Here is a 9,644-nt window from a genome sequence, read left to right as displayed (position 1 = left end):
GAGGTTACCCACATGAACAATAATAATAAATCATAGATGTACATTATGAAAGAATCAATTATTTTTCACAAAACTGCTCCTGTACGACCTTTTGCCAATCCCCTGCTGGAGAGCCTCTTGACGATGCACGAATCGTGTTGGTTATTTGCACATACTTCACCATGCCGGTGAGTATGGGTTGGTAAAGGAAAAGGAGGAGCATTAACGTACAAACAAAAACCTATTTTACTAGAATGCCTTCTGCTTCCCATCATGTAGCCTGTAACACCTGGTATGCGCTATCCAGACTCCAACCTCCTTAACGTTAGATGGAGACATCTGGCACATCCCCAGCAGTTTTGTCTACAGGCTCAACATATAACACAAACACACCTCCCTAACACTAACGTTAAACTTTACCTATCTCGACGAAGGTAGACATCGTGAATCTTTGATTTTTTTCGAATTCAGAGTCAGAAGTCAGGAGCTCCTCGCGTGCACAGCCAGCCCACGATAAAGTCCGACCCAGAATGATGTCACCGTGACGTCAGTTAAATATGGGCGTGGCCTGAATGTGGGTGTGGCCAACAGCGGCGGCTTCCCCGCCCCCCGCTGCCCCTCCCCGCAGGTTTCTCTCAACCCTCAGTGCGCATGCGCGGGCGGCATGTCTCGGACATCGCCTTCAGCGGCCTTTGGCGACGCGGTGGTTGTGGCGGGAAAATTAATAAAAAAAACTTCTCCGAATAACCGCGACCTTTAACTACCCTCACGGATAATCCACACGGATCTCTGGACGGCAAGGCGAAGACGATCAATGGAATAATCTCCGGTGAGAGACGGAGAGAGATGGGCAGGCGTGAGGGCGAGCCAGGTTCAACTTTGTTGAACGCTGAGCGCAGAGTGAATGGGGTTTATACTCTTTGGTTCTATTGGGTAAAGTCACGTAGGTGAAAATAAAATAACAATTTTCACCTACGTGACTTTACCCAATAGAACCAAAGAGTATGGATCCTAGCAGCCACGAAAGCTTTAAATCTAGAATTGAATGGGGTTTGCTTCACTTAGCACGCGACTTGGACACTTCGGTGTGCAAAGTGTTGTCTGGTTGTGCCGTGTAAAGGAGGAGGACATTCAGTAAATGTCGTTGGTTTGTTAATGGGAGTGTCTGGCGCGGTAATGGACTGGGTACGACTTACAACACAAGTTCTGCTCACATTGCACGCTAAGGGTTAGCACGGCGATTACTACGTGTGCATTTATTAGTTATTGTTTATGTTAAAAGTAGTATTGATTGTTAAGACAATAATGTTTAGTATTTGTAGGTGAATCATTTCAATATTGTACAGTATAGCATTGTCCTGCTGTGTGGCTCTCACGTGGCGAGCATCAGTGCAGCAATATTCAGTACGTGGTTGTAATGTACTTCTATAGCCCCCTGCCACCAGTGCAGCAATATTCAGTACATGGTTGTAATGCACTTCTATAGCCCCCTGCCACCGGTGCAGCAATATTCAGTACATGGTTGTAATGTACTTCTATAGCCCCCTGCCACCAGTGCAGCAATATTCAGTACATGGTTGTAATGCGCTTCTATAGCCCCCTGCCACAAGTGCAGCAATATTCAGTACGTGGTTGTAATGTACTTCTATAGCCCCCTGCCACCAGTGCAGCAATATTCAGTACGTGGTTGTAATGAACTTCTATAGCCCCCTGCCACCGGTGCAGCAATATTCAGTACGTGGTTGTAATGCACTTCTATAGCCCCCTGCCACCAGTGCAGCAATATTCAGTACGTGGTTGTAATGTACTTCTATAGCCCCCTGCCATCAGTGCAGAAATATTCAGTATGTGGTTGTAATGCACTTCTATAGCCCCCTGCCACCAGTGCAGCAATATTCAGTACATTGTTGTAATCCACTTCTATAGCCCCCTGCCACCAGTGCAGCCATATTCAGTACGTGGTTGTAATGCACTTCTATAGCCCCCTGCCACCAGTGCAGCAATATTCAGTACGTGGTTGTAATGTACTTCTATAGCCCCCTGCCATCAGTGCAGAAATATTCAGTATGTGGTTGTAATGCACTTTTATAGCCCCCTGCCACCAGTGCAGCAATATTCAGTACATGGTTGTAATGTACTTCTATAGCCCCCTGCCACCAGTGCAGCAATATTCAGTACGTGGTTGTAATGCACTTCTATAGCCCCCTGCCATCAGTGCAGCAATATTCAGTGCATGGTTGTAATGCACTTCTATAGCCCCCTGCCATCAGTACAGCAATATTCAGTACATGGTTGTAATGTACTTCTATAGCCCCCTGCCACCAGTGCAGCAGTATTCAGTACGTGGTTGTAATGCACTTCTATAGCCCCCTGCCATCAGTGCAGCAATATTCAGTACGTGGTTGTAATGTACTTCTATAGCCCCCTGCCACAAGTGCAGCAATATTCAGTACATGGTTGTAATGCACTTCTATAGCCCCCTGCCACCGGTGCAGCAATATTCAGTACGTGGTTGTAATGCACTTCTATAGCCCCCTGCCATCAGTGCAGCAATATTCAGTACGTGGTTGTAATGTACTTCTATAGCCCCCTGCCACAAGTGCAGCAATATTCAGTACATGGTTGTAATGCACTTCTATAGCCCCCTGCCACCGGTGCAGCAATATTCAGCACATGGTTGTAATGTACTTCTATAGCCCCCTGCCACCAGTGCAGCAATATTCAGTAACATGGTTGTAATGCACTTCTATAGCCCCCTGCCACAAGTGCAGCAATATTCAGTACGTGGTTGTAATGTACTTCTATAGCCCCCTGCCACCAGTGCAGCAATATTCAGTACGTGGTTGTAATGAACTTCTATAGCCCCCTGCCACCGGTGCAGCAATATTCAGTACGTGGTTGTAATGCACTTCTATAGCCCCCTGCCACCAGTGCAGCAATATTCAGTACGTGGTTGTAATGTACTTCTATAGCCCCCTGCCATCAGTGCAGAAATATTCAGTATGTGGTTGTAATGCACTTCTATAGCCCCCTGCCACCAGTGCAGCAATATTCAGTACATTGTTGTAATCCACTTCTATAGCCCCCTGCCACCAGTGCAGCCATATTCAGTACGTGGTTGTAATGCACTTCTATAGCCCCCTGCCACAAGTGCAGCAATATTCAGTACATGGTTGTAATGTACTTCTGTAGCCCCCTGCCACCAGTGCAGCAATATTCAGTACGTGGTTGTAATGCACTTCTATAGCCCCCTGCCATCAGTGCAGCAATATTCAGTGCATGGTTGTAATGCACTTCTATAGCCCCCTGCCACAAGTGCAGCAATATTCAGTGCATGGTTGTAATGCACTTCTATAGCCCCCTGCCACAAGTGCAGCAATATTCAGTACGTGGTTGTAATGTACTTCTATAGCCCCCTGCCACCAGTGCAGCAATATTCAGTACGTGGTTGTAATGAACTTCTATAGCCCCCTGCCACCGGTGCAGCAATATTCAGTACGTGGTTGTAATGCACTTCTATAGCCCCCTGCCACCAGTGCAGCAATATTCAGTACGTGGTTGTAATGTACTTCTATAGCCCCCTGCCATCAGTGCAGAAATATTCAGTATGTGGTTGTAATGCACTTCTATAGCCCCCTGCCACCAGTGCAGCAATATTCAGTACATTGTTGTAATCCACTTCTATAGCCCCCTGCCACCAGTGCAGCCATATTCAGTACGTGGTTGTAATGCACTTTTATAGCCCCCTGCCACCAGTGCAGCAATATTCAGTACATGGTTGTAATGTACTTCTGTAGCCCCCTGCCACCAGTGCAGCAATATTCAGTACGTGGTTGTAATGCACTTCTATAGCCCCCTGTCATCAGTGCAGCAATATTCAGTGCATGGTTGTAATGCACTTCTATAGCCCCCTGCCACAAGTGCAGCAATATTCAGTACGTGGTTGTAATGTACTTCTATAGCCCCCTGCCACCAGTGCAGCAATATTCAGTACGTGGTTGTAATGAACTTCTATAGCCCCCTGCCACCGGTGCAGCAATATTCAGTACGTGGTTGTAATGCACTTCTATAGCCCCCTGCCACCAGTGCAGCAATATTCAGTACGTGGTTGTAATGTACTTCTATAGCCCCCTGCCACCAGTGCAGCAATATTCAGTACATTGTTGTAATCCACTTCTATAGCCCCCTGCCACCAGTGCAGCCATATTCAGTACGTGGTTGTAATGCACTTTTATAGCCCCCTGCCACCAGTGCAGCAATATTCAGTACATGGTTGTAATGTACTTCTGTAGCCCCCTGCCACCAGTGCAGCAATATTCAGTACGTGGTTGTAATGCACTTCTATAGCCCCCTGCCATCAATGCAGCAATATTCAGTGCATGGTTGTAATGCACTTCTATAGCCCCCTGCCACCAGTGCAGCAATATTCAGTACGTGGTTGTAATGCACTTCTATAGCTCCCTGCCACCAGTTCAGCAATATTCAGTACGTGGTTGTAATGTACTTCTATAGCCCCCTGCCACCAGTGCAGCAATATTCAGTACGTGGTTGTAATGTACTTCTATAGCCCCCTGCCACCAGTGCAGCAATATTCAGTACGTGGTTGTAATGCACTTCTATAGCCCCCTGCCACCAGTTCAGCAGTATTCAGTACGTGGTTGTAATGCACTTCTATAGCACCCTGACATTGTGCAGCAATGTTCAGTACATTGTTGTAATGCACTTCTATAGCCCCCTGCCATCACCAAATTCACACTGACCAGCGTGGTGAAGTACGGTAAATAACCCCTCCCCCTGGGAGCTGCATAGCATGGGACAGCTGTCAGCCAGCAATGGATTGAAAAAGGAGCTGTACTCTGCACACGTTGTTATTCAGGGTAGGGTAAGGAACTTGGAGGTTCGGTATGCATAATGTGCTCGGAAAGTATTGTATTCTGTATGTGTGTTGAATCTCTTTCGCACCGTACCAAGCCCACCGTGCTCTTCGGAGGTGCGATAATATATAAATATAAGTAGTCATACTACTGTAATACCACTATTAATATGTAGCATTCATTTTATTAGTAGTACTGTAATTTGTTGATATGCAGGTGTACATGCCAAACGTTAACCAATGTTAAATGTTAAGCCTTCTCTTTTGAATACAGTGTGTTTTAAACATGGAGTTGTCTCCAGCTAATTCTTAAATGTATATCATTCATAATGTAGTAGTAGGCAGGTAGAGCATTTATGACACTTCAATTGTACATAGAGCTTGCAGGTGTGATGAAGGAAAGCATGGGAAAGGCTGGAATTTTTGTTGAAAAAAGGACAACAGCCACAGTAGCTTAAGAGACCTAACGCTGAAGCTGCTAACGCGAAGTGGTCGACGCTGGCCCATGCGTTGTGACGTCGGACCCACTTTCCGCACACAGCAGCTCCTCATGGTGCCCCCCATACCAGGACCAGTGGTGACCTGGTAGCCACAGCGATTCCTCTCCCTGGCCCCATCCGGTTCGGGCATCCCAAATCGTACAAAATGAACTGCAACGGTGGTGAGACAAACAGCCCTTCGGGCGACAGCACGGTGACGGACACAAGCCCTCGCGGCAGCCTGGGCAGCACGCTGCTCCGGACCGGAAGCGGGGGCTAGCACAGCCCTGTGGTGTGCGGAGAGCAGTGCTGCTCGTAGGCGAGCGGTGCGCTGGACGCCTACATCGAGGACTTTGAGCAGAGCGGAATCTGTGCGTCACCGCTACCCAGGATACGTGCAGAGCACAGCACCGCGCAGCATGGCGGAGCGGAGACGCGCGGAGGAGAGGAGGATGCACAGTGTGGATGAGGGTGGGTTGCGCCTCTCGCCACGCGAGGAATCGCTCCGTGGTGCTTGCACTCGAGTGGCTATCGAGTGTGCAGGCGGTGCAATGGTATCGAAGCTATAGTAATAGGTTTTTACCCTTTTATCTGGCACAAACACTGACACCTTTATACAAGGGATCATGTTTGCAATAACCACAACACAAGTAGTCAAAATGCAAACAAAAAAGACAACTGATAATATGCACTGTCCTTGAATTTGATTGGTCCACACCCGAGACGGCTTTTCTGAGATCCCAGTCTCCACTGGTGTTGGACCAGAAGACGCCAAAAGGCGTCTTCTTATTCTTAGCGTCTTCTTGTTTGCATTTTGACTACTTGCGTTGTGGTTATCGCAAACATGATCCCTTGTATAAAAGTGTCAGTTTTTGTGCCAGATAAAAGGGTAAAAACCTATTACTATATCTTGTTACTGGCAAAGGAGGTCTCATAAGGTATCGAAGCTAGTTGACTGGATGGGGGATAATTGGAGAGGAGAACCCCATTTTTCTTGCTTGTACTGGGTGCTTGTCAATTATGCTATGCTATCATGAATGTAATGTAATTCCCCTAGAAAAAAAAACCCTTAATAAGGTCTAAAGATACATTTTCGTGAGAGTCCCACACTGGGATGCTTGGCAAATTCCATTAATGAGTTCATTTTATGTCAGAGAAAACTATCCACAGTAAGCACACGCATATGAGAGGATAGCATAGGTCTGAACAGATAGGTCGGTGCATGCATTTCTTTCTCCTGTCATCTTCCAGCAACTTCACTGATTATCGAGTTTGTAAAGTTTGTGAAATCTAAGTGATCCTCCAACCTTTGTGTCAAAATTTGCAGATCCTAGACTGGACACATCTGAAGTTTAAACAATAACAGCTCATGCACTGATTTATCCCATATTCTCACAAACTCCACAAACGGATAACATCATTAGTTACTGATGGTGCAAAGTAAGGCAACATTGCAGGATTGCCGTTCAGGGGTCAAGGAATCTAGGGGAGAGCAAATTCATTGTGTACCAGTAAAATGTCTGTGGGTCTTACATTGCAGGTGGCATGCTGCTTGTGGAGGACCTCATCTCGGGCACGTGCAGCCTCACTGCTGCGCTGCAGCGGTCGTGGCTCATAGCCCGACGGTCAGTCTAACCACGGACCAGCTCCTAGCGGCGCCAGTTGACGGTTCCTCCAAGTCCTTGCTCCGCTCGCCTGGCGCCCACCGAGACCTCACAGTGTCGCACAGAGGCAAGCGGTCATCTCTCGGGGTCACCGCGCACAGCTTCGGCGCATCATTGGTGAGGGGCAATAAGCCAACTAAACGGTTGAGCTCAACAGCGAGAAGCAACAAGGCCGTGATGCCATTAAATTTGTCGGCAAAGCCCGAAAATTATTTCTTTTCTAACCAGACGAATGTTTTGTTGTACTTATGGAGCAGTGAAGCAACTAGGCGTGAGCACTTGCCGAACGGCGGCTGTGCGACAAGTACCTATCTCAGGTGGTTGACAAGCCAAAAGGATAAGCTGGATGTGTCGGGGATCACGAGCATTCCTGAGCTCAGGTACCCGGCCTGGCTGCGTGACTGCGATGTGGACTCCCAGACCAGCAGCCACGAGACGGATACCAGCACAAAGAGAGCAGGTACCGCTCAGAGCCCGCAAAGCAGACCAAAGTACCCAGAGTGGCTCAAAGTTTTGGATATCTCCGGCCTTACGAATGTAGCCAACGAGGAGCCCGTGTCAGAGGACAATAGATCCCTAGGTGTGTGTATATATATAGTCTGTATATAGCAGATGACATTTCATATGTTTTCAGGTACATATTCAGTCTTTTCTCACAGAGACGGCTGAGCGGCCACCCATGTGGTTGTGACGTGCGATGCGTGATTCTTGATGCACAGCCTCATTGGAGGAGCTGCTGAGCAGGGCGCACATGGAGTTGGACTCCCCCGGCTTGGAGGCCCCCTCCCCGGGCAGCTTCAACACGGACGTCTTTCTAGGGGCTGATCGTCCCTGGGAAAACCCCTCCACGCCATTGTGAATTTATCTTTATATCCACACTCACGCACAGCATAGAGGCTGCACCGCCTCTAAGTATGATGTCAGATTTTGAATGTTATAAGCTAAGCAGGTAAGCCTGGTTATTACTTGGATGGGAGACTGTTTTGAAATAGCATATATTATAGATTTTGGCTGCTAGGTAACCAGGAGTTAGTAATACGGCAATGGAATCTTGAATCTATATCCGGAGTTTTGCATTTTACTCCCTCTGTTCTCACCGGGTTCTCCGTTTTCCTCTCACATACCACTCGCTGATGAAATTTGCAAAATATCACTGCCAAACCCTCCTGAGACTTGGTGAGATTTTTCTGGCTTCCACCTTGATAATAAGTCAACCAAGTAATTTTCTCTCAATCGTGTCTCTTCTCAGGGCCGTGTACCACCTGTCGCGTCTGAAAGAGCTGGTTGACACCATCAAGGAGAACAAGGATGGCTGACTACCCGTGATGTAGAAAGCCCGAAAGCATTTTATGGCGGTGGTCGAGGTTTCTACTCAGAAGGATACGTTCGCTTGGTCCTGCTAATTCATGGTTGTTAAACATCAATGGTACTTCAGGTGCTGTGGTGTGAATCGCAATTACTTGTGAACTTGTGGGGCCCATGGGGCACAGTAATTGCCCTGTTAATGGAAGTGCCACAACAAAGTATTGGAAAAATGTGATAAAGTTCGTTCAGGGTTGGAGTTATTGAATGGTTGCAGCAGTATTTTGCACAGCAAATCCATACAGACTCAAATGTCACTTGAAATAGAACGGATATGTGAACAATATTGTGAGCACAACTAAACTAATTTTGGTTTTAGCCATTTTGGAAGGAGACTACTTTATTGGGAACATACATGCTAGTATTTGTGTAGTTATAAACATTTGGGAAATCACTGTAAAAGTACATTTGCTTATTTAGATTGCACTATACCTGTATTGTAAAATTTCAGAACCTTTTATGTAATTTGTAATCAATAAACCAAAGTTGCATATTGTATGCAACCCATGACTTGGATTGTTTTTATCATGTCTTGTTTAGCATGGTTGGTTATTTACAGTGTGAAAGAAATTCAACATACATTAAATATTTTCTGATATTTGAATGTTTATATTGTACATGTATATTTATTTTACAATAAATCTGAGACAAAGGCTTATACACATGGAATTGAAAATATTCAGCTATGATTTGTATTTCTCAAGTATTTTAAGAAAAGTCAGCGAGTCTCGTGACATGTCTTCACATTTGGGAGTGATGATTGTGATGAATATACAGGCATTAACCTGCTTACATTCCTAGAGTATGTAAGGTGAATTTGGGCATTCTGGGTGATTGGGTTTTAGGCCAAACACAGGCAGATGGTGGGGGATAGATGTTTTCAAGCATCTATTAATTATTCATCGGCATGTACTATCTTACTATGATGTAAAGTTAAAAAACATGGTTCATGAAGGGAATGGAATAAAAACTCAACTGTGCACAAGTATGGAGGAATTAATACTTGGAATTCAATGCAAAGATCTGGCCATATGGCGTTTATTGGGCACCAGGGTTGCCAAACAACACGTGAAAGATGTGTATCAGGCACAGCCTCTGCATTATGAAAAAAATATCACTTCCTGAAGAAGTGCATTTTGCTTCTCCTGTCTTAGGTCACCATCAAAATAAATTAGAGCAAATGTGACTCGACTGACACAGGCAGCATTTATACTTGTGAAGTGTTCTCCTTCCGACGTGTGGTGTGTGTTGCACACACTGTCGGAGACGAGGTAGTTGCAGGAGACA

The 9,644-nt window shown here is 46.1% G+C and overlaps 1 long non-coding RNA gene across 1 annotated transcript; it reads left to right on the top strand.

Annotated features, from left to right (window-relative positions):
- The first annotated feature begins 5,612 nt into the window (after nucleotides 1-5,612).
- Nucleotides 5,613-8,965, top strand: LOC142924294 (uncharacterized). Its single transcript, XR_012941479.1, has 4 exons — nucleotides 5,613-5,802; nucleotides 6,872-7,112; nucleotides 7,715-7,850; nucleotides 8,245-8,965. It is a non-coding gene; the product is annotated as an uncharacterized LOC142924294 (long non-coding RNA).
- The last annotated feature ends 679 nt before the right edge of the window (nucleotides 8,966-9,644 follow it).

This window comes from Petromyzon marinus, chromosome 11 (assembly GCF_048934315.1).
Source record: "Petromyzon marinus isolate PM22_M1 ecotype Great Lakes invasive population chromosome 11, UKy_Petmar_22M1.pri1.0, whole genome shotgun sequence".
Classification (NCBI taxonomy): domain Eukaryota; kingdom Metazoa; phylum Chordata; class Hyperoartia; order Petromyzontiformes; family Petromyzontidae; genus Petromyzon; species Petromyzon marinus.
Note: the sequence above shows the minus strand (reverse complement) of the source record. Positions and strands in the feature narration are given on the sequence as shown.